The following is an 11855-nucleotide window of genomic DNA, read 5'->3' on the forward strand; positions in this document are numbered from 1 at the left end:
TTATTATGAACCATATGCATTTAAGAAAGAAAGGCAATAAAAGGTTGTCAAAATCCCTTTAATTGATCACTTGTTGGTGTATATCAAATTGTTGAAAAAATGAGCGAATTGCTGTATTTTATTGAGTCTAATGCTTGCGTGCGCTTTGCGCATGCGCATTAGACTCCTTGTTATATGAAAAAGCTGTTAGCAATCCCAAAGGAATGGTTCGGGATCGATAATCGTTCGCTGTAATGTAGAAAACAATGATCAGCTGCAAGAACGGACTCCGTACGGACACGCACGATTAGTTTCAATTAAAAACAGCCAATCAGCGACACGTGTTCCCACGCATAATTAAAAGTTCTTTCTCAAGTCACGATTATTCAACACTTGAACAGGACGAAATAATTTTCCAGTTAAGACATTTGTAAGCTTTTTGTGAAAATAAATCTTCGTTTTCAGTTCAGTTAAGCACTTGTGTTTTCGTCTTGCTTTTTAAGCAAGACGTCTTTGAGAAAAAATATTTCGACGGCGACTCGCGTTTATTTACACAATGCGACCAAATATTTATTTGTTTTAAAAAATAGAAAACTTTACCTCGGTTTTTGTATTTAAGTCATTCGAATTTTGACCAATTTTTTCTTTACAGTGCAAACAAAAACCTTCAAAAATAAAAGATGTACATGGATAAATGTAAATCAAGTTACGCGACTAAATCAAAATGCGTTTGTTTGTCCGCTTTGCAGTATTACACTGTCCCGGCCTTTGCCATACACTGAAATCGAATTACATGCTTTTACGACTCTCAGAGATCTTAAGTTCTTCTTACAGCTAGAAAAATCATAAAATGGTTACATTGATATGGAAGTGATGATTCGCGAAATTTGTACATCATGATAAACAGTCTTCGCTCCTGTGTATGGTAGCTCGATAATAATTGCCTAGTTTCCAGCGTTCAAAAGGTCATCATTATATTGACGTGAGCATTTACACCCGTTTTTAGGAAAATCTGTCACTAAGTGCTTACAGTACAATGGAGTAACAGTCACTATTTCAAGTGCTTTTATTGCAAAATCTGTTTCAAGAGTTATCATCAAAATGGTGAAAAATCTGAAAGAAAACGATGTGAAGTTCTTCAACCCTTGTTGTAATGAACATGCTTTTTGTAAATCGTCACGCAATCTTGTCCAAATGTTTAATCGTTTCTGCTTTTACGGACAATACGGAAGAAGTAACATCAACTCCTGTTCATACTTTAAATTTTGTGAAGCATATAACATTTATGACTGTTTCGTTTTCATCCATAATCATCCACGATGCCACTAGCTTGCTATAAGCATTTTAAATTAAACTCCCGAACACAAACCTCTAACCAATTTTAACCGGCTTACGAAAACCGCGCAATCTGTATCACTATGCCATACGGCATTATGCACCAGTCAATATAAACCCCCGCACCCCCCGGCCGGGACATAGCGGGGCATTTGACAGGAACTTACGTCAAAAGTTGTTTAACGCCCCGCACCCTGTGGCAGTTTTTATGTTCTAATGGGAATAAATACCCCCGCCCAAGTGCCCGGTCCTTTCGGAAATAGCGTCAGCTTAATAATTTATAGCCAATGGATTTAAAAAAAAAAAAAACAAACAAAGATACTGTACACAACAAGAACGTTTATTAATGGCTGACCAAATGCAGCAATTTAGACAACAACGGCCAATATTTCAGTTATAATAAATGAGAAATATAAATAGAAAACTCATTTTCGAACAACAATCACGAACAAGATACTTCGGATGGCCTTTTTACGTTACAAATTAGCGAGGATACTAACCTTTCTCTCTTCGCAATCCGCCATTGACGAGGGGGGCAAAGGGTTTATGCGTGACACGTGAAAAGGGCAAAAATTAGTCCGTGACGCGTGAAAATACGGCAAAAATTAGACCGTGACGCGTGAAAAATAGTTAGAAAAGAAACGTGATCCGTGAATTCTGCTGTTTCAAGTATACGTGACACGTGAATTTGGTTAAAACTTGTGCGTGAAACGGGATCACGAACCCCCCTTTGGTATCCTCATTGACGCCATTGCCACCAAGGTCCAATATCTCGACCCAGTCTTCTCTGAAAATTATCGTGCCAGTCTTTCCGCTGTCAGAGGAAAATGCCCCGCTCCATGCCCCGGCTGATTTAGTACGAAGTTCAAAAGCTTTCAAAAGCCCCGGTAGCCGTGCCTCTCAGTGTCGTCAAATCACTTCAAATTCCCCGCTAATGCCCCGCTATGTCCCGGCCGGGGGGGTGCGGGGGTTTATATTGACTGGTGCATTAGACTCATGTCACCCTTGGTGACCTATTTTTTACAATAGTTATCCTTGTTTGTGTAGTCGATGCTGACCCAATACACATCTCGGCAAAGATCCCGTGCCGAGTATCTAATGTAAGAAATACTCGGGCAATCTCTGGCGATCTTCCCAGAAGAATAGTAATATCGTTTGATTTATTTTTCTCTTGTCTTTGCATTTGCCGACAGCCTACCACGTGATCTCTAAAAAGCTACCTACAAGTAATGGTCTGCTCGTGCGCATTACCATCCGACATGATTTTGCTGCAAATAAAATTCTGCTTATGCGGAGATGTTTCAAACTATAAAAAAAATGGCAGCTACTTTTCCAGAGTTGTGGGAAGGCGGCTTCATTTGTCTACAAGATCCGCAATACAGTGGGAATACAAAGAAGGCAAATATTAACCTCTTACTAACCGAGCGCGAGGGCCGTACTGGGAAATATTGGCCCGAGCTCGTGGCACAAAAACGACCGAGGGCCAATATTTCCCAGTACGGCTCGAGCAAGCTAGGTTAGTAAGTAGTTTATTATATGGCACTTGGGCCATGCTTGTTTATTTTCTGTTATAAAGCACTTCCGGTCACTTGCATTCGAAGGACTTCCTCCGTAACATGCTTATGATGACGCGAGCAACTCAGGAAGAACAAGCTACCACGAGTTTGAAAACAATTTTTTTAACGTGACGAAGAATACATGTAAGAGTCCAAGCGTATTTTATTATCCTAAAGATCGGGAAACTTCTGATGTAGAAACTGAAACAGGTAACACCGAAAGCCAGGAGGCCGCTCGGCTAACCAAACCAAGATAGATTTCTTGGCCCGTGATCATTCTGCTGTTGAAGTTGAACGTCAACCCAGCGGCCGGCTTTCGTCTCTGGCTCAACCAGAGTAGAGGGATAAAACCACCAGACAGTTTTTAGGCGAGGACGTAGTCTCGAGCCTAATGTTATCATGTTAGTATAAAGCGATTTTGGATTCTTCGTGTTAAGATGTGATGATTCGAACCGAAGAGGACTGGTAACTAAGACCATGGTTTGAGATTTGTTTGCGTCGGCCATCTTGGAGTGTTCGGTCGAGCATGTGAGAATTTTTCGCAGCCAGAAGCCTTGACTCGATTAGTAGCTGATATTTTTTTCGCTCATTTACAAACTTTTTGTGATATCAAAGTACACAAAAACCTTATCGACACACCTATAAGTCGAGGGACTAAACTATTTGCGATTTGAACTACTGCCTGGCGACATTGTAACCTGAGCTTTAACTGAAGATCGACGAGAAGTGCTGCAGAAGACGTACTGCGACAACAGCAGCTGAGGTGAGCTATCTCAAAGTTTATATTTGCTTGTACTTTATTGAATACCGTAGTGTTGGAATAACATAATTGTCAAAGTATTTATGGAATCGAAATAACGATTTTAAAAGTGAAATATCTGCCACATGTTATATTTAACATTGTGTCTAGATACCCGGCAGCCGGGAAGTGTTTTCAAAATACTACATACCCGGCAGTCTGAAATTATTCTAGAATTTCCACGGAAAAACCAATCCAATCCTCCTCAAAACTATAGATCTTTGCTTAGAAATGCCAAGCGATTTCAATTATAGTTTTGGCTTTGTGTTTGAGGAAATTTTCGAGCTTGGGCATACTACAAAATCTTGATTCTTCGACACTTAGAAAAAATTCGTACTCTGACTCCGGTGTCAACTCTTATAGAATAATTTCTACAAAAACTGAAGTTGAAACCCTGCGAGAGTATTCGATATTTGCTGAGAAATGCGAAGCGATTCTAAATAATGTTTTGCTTTTGTTGTGGACGAATTCTCTTGGCTTCGGCGTACTATAAAATCCTCGACTCACGGGCACGGTTGTTCAAAAGACTAGATACCCGGCAGTCAAAAATTCATGAATAATCAATACATTCAATATCCACAAAAATGATCATTGAAACCTAGCTCCCGAGAGTATTTCAGTATTTCAATTTTTGGTCGGAAATACCAAGCGAGTTTTTACAATGTCAGTTTGGTTTTGCACAAATTGTACGAACTTTATGTGACTCACGGGCACGATTTTTCAAAGACTACATACCCGGCAGTCAAAAATGCTTCCCGTTTTCCATCAAAATTTCCATTTGAACCTGCTGAGATGTCGGTGTAGAAATACCAAGCGATTTTCCAACTTAAGGCCTCAACAATTGCCTCGGCAAAGTAGTACAAAATAGCTACAAAACGCTTGAGCGTTCGGTGACGAAAGTCCGCCACCGATGTAACTTCCGGTGTGACACTTAAGTGGCGTGACAATGGTGGCACGTGGTGTTGGTTTTCGCGCCAAAACGAATGGAAGCGACGAAGTTCTTCTGTGGGCTAAACGGCTTAGCGTTGGAAGCGACGAAGCTCTCGGTTAAATAGAAATACAAAGCGTTCCTCTATATAAAGTCACTCAAGTAGATTTTTTCGAATTCAGTGGATTTGTCCCCTCAGTGAGGAGACCACTCTCAGATCAGTTCGCAACGTGTGCCTAATAGCGTTGAGGTTCTGTTGATCTAGGTCTGGGTCCTACTGGACCTAGTAACTAATAAGGGTATCCCTTTTTAGGACTTTTTCAAAGCGCCGGTACTTTCGGGGTTCTATAGGTAGGTAAAATACACGTTACGTTGCGGAACCGTGAATTTTCCGGGGCACCATCATTTTTGTGGATATTGAATGTATTGATTATTCATGAATTTTTGACTGCCGGGTATCTAGTCTTTTGAACAACCGTGCCCGTGAGTCGAGGATTTTATATTACGCCGAAGCCAAGAGAATTCGTCCACAACAAAAGCAAAACATTATTTAGAATCGCTTCGCATTTCTCAGCAAATATCGAATACTCTCGCAGGGTTTCAACTTCAGTTTTTGTAGAAATTATTCTATAAGAGTTGACACCGGAGTCAGAGTACGAATTTTTTCTAAGTGTCGAAGAATCAAGATTTTGTAGTATGCCCAAGCTCGAAAATTTCCTCAAACACAAAGCCAAAACTATAATTGAAATCGCTTGGCATTTCTAAACAAAGATCTATAGTTTTGAGGAGGATTGGATTGGTTTTTCCGTGGAAATTCTAGAATAATTTCAGACTGCCAGGTATGTAGTATTTTGAAAACACTTCCCGGCTGCCGGGTATCTAGACACAATGTATATTTAATTTGCTAAAATTTATAGATCAGAAAGCTCATTCGCGATCCCTTCTGGCAACAGAACGTTTTCACTCTTACTACTAGGTCAGATTTCAACATTGATTTTAATAGTGGTGTACAAAGCAGCAGTAAATCTATATAAACAAATGATTGTAAAATATGGATACAAACAAACTTATTTCAGGCTTTGCCACTGAAAACAGAACTACAATTGATCATATATTTATACAAATGTAAATAAATCAAGAGTCCAAACTGGTGTTCTAGAGACACACCTCAGTGACCTTAAAGCTGTGTGGTTAACAACCAAAAAAAAGTATATACATTTATTTTTGTAGGCTATGATAACTAGTAAATGATTTAAGAAGATATAATGTACATGTAGAAAGATGTGTTTCAGAAAAAAGAAAAATTTTTTTGAATTAAGTAACTACTTATGTTGCATTAAATTGTTGAAGTTAATCAGTCTTGGTGTCTAAACAAATATGTGTAAACAATTTTTAATTTTTTTAACTATTGATTCTTTCTTTCATTATGTTTACAGAACAGAAATAAAAACAACAACAACAGAAAACATCCAAGCTACAGTTTTCAAAGAATCCACTGATTGATGTGATTTGACCTAATTACTTCAATATGTTTAATCTGCACTTTGTCAAGAAGCACCATGAATGTGTGAATGTAGCTATTGCATTGGAACTGGTTATTGGCCTCTATTCTGCCTCTATGCAAATTATATGTACATAATAAAAAGCCCAATCCTCACTATAAATGGCAGATATATTTTAAGCAAAACACAGCGAAAATCATGTAGCAATAACACCAAAGTTAAAAAACGGTGTAAAACATCTCTGGATTGACTACTGAAAGGCCCTCAATACAAATTCATCACTGGCAAACCACTGTATCAACTCTACTTCCTAGTCTCCACTTTTACTGTATTAAAATTTGTGACTTATTGGACTTGCTTGCATCACAGATTGTACAGCTAGTGCAAACAACTATCAGCCCCATTTAAATTTAACAAGAGTCAATCAAGATATTATATCAACTTTTCTTCCTGGAAACTTGTACTTCCTTGCACTGTGTTTTACCTGTAAATGATATTAAGTGTTTGGACCTACTGGACAAAGGGTACGTTACAGATTGTACAGTCAGTGCAACTGTCAGCAATCTAGAGGCAATCTAGATACATTATTGCAAAACAATATTTTTATGCCAAACTCGTGGAAGTTTCCTTGCTGTCTAGTACAGTTACAAGACATCATATTAGAATTGTACAAATTAAATTGCCAATTTTGTGATCAAAGCAACTTATTATTTGCCTTTTATTAATTAACGTTGGTTACAAATTAACCATACCTTGGAATGCACAACTAAAAACACCACTGGAAAACAACGTGCAGTATTTTAACATTTTATTTACCTGACAAACCCATTTTCCCTCCTTTATAGCAAATGACTCAGTGTCTCAACTTTCGAGCCCAAAAAGGTGACCACTTTTAATGTATTCATATTCTTTCTTGCAGGTTTTATCCAATCAGAAGCTCGTCACAGCTTCTCATTGGAAAACGGCTGCATGAAAGAATGTGAATTAATTAAAAATGGTCACAAATGTGGGCTCCTTGCTGTAAATCACACTTTAATCAACGATATCAATTTCGGAGTTCAATTACTTGGATATCTTTTGGACTCACAATTTTACTCAATAGACATTTTTGGCTTTGTCAGTGTAAATTCCCATTTCAAACCACATGATGCTGCCCAGAGAACTTGTTTTTTTTTTAACAAATAAAAAAAACTAAAACTATCTGAATACCAAGAGCATTTGTTTGAATTTGAAAGAAGTGATTCTCAAGAGTGATGCCACGTAGTCTGAAAAGGGACAACAAACAAACAAAGCCCAAAAGGTCTATTCTCAGTTCTTTGTCTGGAATTTTTAACATACTGACTTGCTTAACTGGAACGTCCTCGCCTTAGTATGCATTGCATACCGGTTATTTAAAGTGCAGTCGCCGAATTCTCCCGCCTCAAAAAGAGCATTTCCGTCGTCTTCATCAATCGCTTGAGCTGCTTGCAGTTTGTTTCCTTCGCCGTACTTTTGAAACTGACTGGCACTTTGCAGCTTGTACTCTTCTCGATTTTTAGGCGAGGACGTAGTCTCGAGCCTAATGTTATCATGTTAGTATAAAGCGATTTTGGATTCTTCGTGTTAAGATGTGATGATTCGAACCGAAGAGGACTGGTAACTAAGACCATGTTTGTTGGCGTCCGCCATCTTGGAGTGTTCGGTCGAGCATGTGAGAATTTTTCGCAGCCAGAAGCCTTGACTCGATTAGTAGTTGATATTTTTTTCGCTCACTTACAAACTTTTTGTGATATCAAAGTACACAAAAACGTTATCGACACACCTATAAGTCAAGGGGACTAAACTATTTGTGATTTGAACTACTGCCTGGCGACATTGTAACCTGAGCTTTAAAGTGCTACTGTGATCAAATTTTCACCTCTTGATATTTTAGTCGTTTTATGGAGTTTTTAACGAAAGATTCAAAATGGCGTTTTCCGTTTTCAAATATCTATTTTAGTTCCAGAGATATTCAAGCTTAAAAAAATCGCAAAATATGCAAATTAGAGGACCGATGACGTCATCTACTCAACCCAATTTTATGCTAAGTACAAAAATTGAATTATCTCAGTCATTTTTTTGCATAGACCAATGGAACTTGGCAGTATAATAGTTCTACAGAAAACACACTTTCAGTTGGCATAAAATTACGTTACCATGGCAACCCACTCTTTTCCAGTCCCCTGCGATTTATTTTTAATATTTTATTTTTTTTAGTTCGGAAAAATGTAACCCAGCCAAGACGACTACCAAATTCATTCATATGCTTGCCAAATCACCCATGTAAAGCATCATTGGCAAATATCAAAAAGGAATGCTAGAATCTGCCAGAAAAGCTTTTAGCATCCAGGGGATCTGGAACCTAGTATGTCACCATGGTAACCAAATTGTTAATTTCAAATTGTGAAACACAACTACCAGAAGGCTACTGCAAAAAATCAGAGACTTGTGATAAAAATTGGCTGAGATATCACTTTCTTCATATTGGAAGAAAATTTGGTTGAGTCTATGACGTCATCATTTTGCTAATTTGCATATTCTATAAACTTGAATATCTCTGGAAAGAAAAGAGATATTTGAAAAAAATAAAAAGCATTTTTCTTCTCATAAAGAGTACTTGTTAATATGTTAAAACGGCCACAAAAGGAAAGATACGAATTTCATCACAGTAGCACTTTAACTGAAGACGAAGTGCAGAAGACGTACTGGGACAACTGCAGCTGAGGTGAGCTATCTAAAGTTTATTTTGCTTGTACTTTATTGAATACCGTAGTGTTGGAATAACATAATTGTCAAAGTATTTATTGAATCGAAATAACGCTTTTAAAAGTGAAATATCTGCCAGATGTTGTTATATTTAATTTGCTAAAATTTATAGATCAGAAAGCTCATTCGCGATCCCTTCTGTCGACAGAACGTTTTCACTCTCCTCAACATTGATTTTAATAGTGGTGTATAAAGCAGCAGTAAATCTATATTAACAAATGATTGTAAAATATGGATACAAACAAACTTATTTCAGGCTTTACCACTGATGCACCTATCAATGTTAAGCCCGAGGGGGGCGGTCGCGCTAACCACGGGAATTTGATCGTGAGGTAGGTCCCCAGGGTAGGGATTTTGATCGTACGTGATGGCCCCAGGGTAGGGATTTTGGTCATTTATAGAAGGTTTGAAGGACATCTGACCACCTTTTCATGGGGATTTTGACCAATTATTTTGTCCCGGGGGTGGGGAATTTGACATTTTTTTATAGAAAATGTCAAAATCCCCACCCCTTGCCCGACCCCCCCCCCCTCGGGCTTAACATTGATAGGTGCATGATAACAGAACTACAATTGATCATATATTTATACCAATCTAAATAAATCAAGAGTCCAAACTGGTGTTCTAGAGACACACCTCAGTGACCTTAAAGCTGTGTGGTTAACAACCAAAAAAGAGTATATACATTTATTTTTGTAGGCTATGATAACTAGTAAATGATTTAAGAAAGACATAATGTACATGTAGAAAGATGTGTTTCAGAAAAAAGAAAAAATTAAGTGAATTAAGTAACTACTTATGTTGCATTAAATTGTTGAAGTTAATCAGTCTTGGTGTCTAAACAAATATGTGTTAAACAATTATTAATTTTTTCAACTATTGATTCTTTCTTTCATTATGTTTACAGAACAAAAATAAAAACAACAAAAACAGAAAACATCCAAGATACAGTTTTCAAAGAATCCACTGATTGCTGTGCTTTGTCCTAATTGCTTCAATATGTTTAATCTGCACTTTGTCAAGAAGCACCATGAATGTGTGAATGTAGCTATTGCATTGGAACTGGTTATTGGCCTCTATTCTGCCTCTATGCAATATGTACATAATAAAAAGCCCAATCCTCACTATGAATGGCAGATATATTTTAAGCAAAACACAGCGAAAACCATGTAGCAATAACACCAAAGTTAAAAAATGGTGTAAAACATCTCTGGATTTACTACTGAAAGACCCTCAATACAAATTCATCACTGGCAAACCACTGTATCAACTCTACTTGCTAGTCTCCACTTGTACTGTATCAAAATTTTGGACTTATTGGACTTGCTTGCATCACAGATTGTACAGATAGTGCAAACAACTATCAGCCCCATTTAAATTTAACAAGAGTCAATCAAGATATATCAACTTTTCTTCCTGGAAACTTTTACTTCCTTGCACTGTGTTTTACCTGTAAATGATATTAAGTGTTTGGACCTACTGGACAAAGGGCACGTTACAGATTGTACAGTCAGTGCAACTGTCAGCTATATCTAAACAAGAGGCAATCTAGAACATTATTGCAAGACAATATTTTTATGCCAAACTCGTGGAAGTTTCCTTGCTGTCTAGTAAAGTTACAAAATATGTTGCATTTCATTGTCAAAAGTCATGATAAAAGACATCATATTAGAATTGTACAAAGTAAATTGCCAAATTTGTGATCAAAGGAGCTTATTATTTGCCTTTTATTAATTAACGTTGGTTACAAACTAACCATACCTTGGAATGCACAACTAAAAACACCACTGGAAAACAACGTGCTGTATTTTAAAATTCTATTTAGTATACCTGACAAACCCATTTTCCCTCCTTTATTAAGTGTCTCAACTTTCGACTTACCGGTAGAGCGAGGAGCCCAAAAAGGTGACCACTTTTAATGTATTCATATTCTTTCTTGCAGGTTTTATCCAATCAGAAGCTCGTCACAGCTTCTCATTGGAAAACGGCTGCATGAAAGAATGTGAATTAATTAAAAGTGGTCACAAATGTGGGCTCCTTGCTGTAAATCACACTTTAATCAACGATATCAATTTTGGCGTTCAATTACTTAGATATCTTTTGGACTCACAATTTTACTCAATAGACATTTTTGGCTTTGACAGTGTAAATTGCCATTTCAAACCACATGATTTTCAAAAACAGAGAACTTGTTTTTTTTAACAAGTAAAAAAAAAACTAAAACTATCTGAATACCAAGAGCATTTGTTTGAATTTGAAAGAAGTGATTCTCAAGAGTGATGCCACATAGTCTGAAAAGGGACAACAAACAAACAAAGCCCAAAAGGCCTATTCTCAGTTCTTTGTCTGGAATTTTTAACATACTGACTTGCTTAACTGGAACGTCCTCGCCTTCGTATGCATTGCATACCGGTTATTCAAACTCATTGTCGTTGAGTGTTTTGAATGGATATTTCTTCTCGGGTATCGCTGTATACTGCGCTGAAAACTGGAAATTGCTGCTGGCTCGTACTCTTCTCCATCTTTTTTCTGCGTGTGTTATAAAAAATTTGCTGCATGAAAAATTTGGACGAAGGAAAGCAGGTAGCAAGTAGGCTTTCAATTCTTTCATTTGTTATACCATTACCTTCTATGCAGCGGAGAAGAGCGTTCATATATGAAGCCGTCTTCTTTTTTGTGTTTGTACTTTTCTGTCGTTTAGAAAATCGTCTATGGCCTCAGTTGACGTTTGGTGATGCCTGTTTCAGTTTCTACATCAGAGGTTTCCTGCTCTTTAGGATAAAATACAGTTAAATTCGCTTGGTGAATAATCTTTTTCTTCGTCCATGTTGTCAGCTCTGTAAAATATCAATATTTTAAGTAGATTCTTTGTGAAGAATAAAAGTATTTACGCGTTTTCTTTTCGCAGGTTTAGTTGCAAATTTTGAATTTGCCGCCTTTCGAAAAAATATACGACTTGGACCGTTTTCATG

The 11855-nt window shown here is 37.4% G+C and overlaps 1 long non-coding RNA gene across 1 annotated transcript; it reads left to right on the forward strand.

Annotated features, from left to right (window-relative positions):
* The first annotated feature begins 6285 nt into the window (after positions 1-6285).
* On the forward strand, positions 6286-9995 carry LOC144629715 (uncharacterized). Its single transcript, XR_013566411.1, has 2 exons — positions 6286-6480; positions 9512-9995. It is a non-coding gene; the product is annotated as an uncharacterized LOC144629715 (long non-coding RNA).
* The last annotated feature ends 1860 nt before the right edge of the window (positions 9996-11855 follow it).

This window comes from Oculina patagonica, chromosome 1, assembly GCF_052425735.1.
Source record: "Oculina patagonica isolate OP01 chromosome 1, crgOcupat, whole genome shotgun sequence".
Classification (NCBI taxonomy): domain Eukaryota; kingdom Metazoa; phylum Cnidaria; class Anthozoa; order Scleractinia; family Oculinidae; genus Oculina; species Oculina patagonica.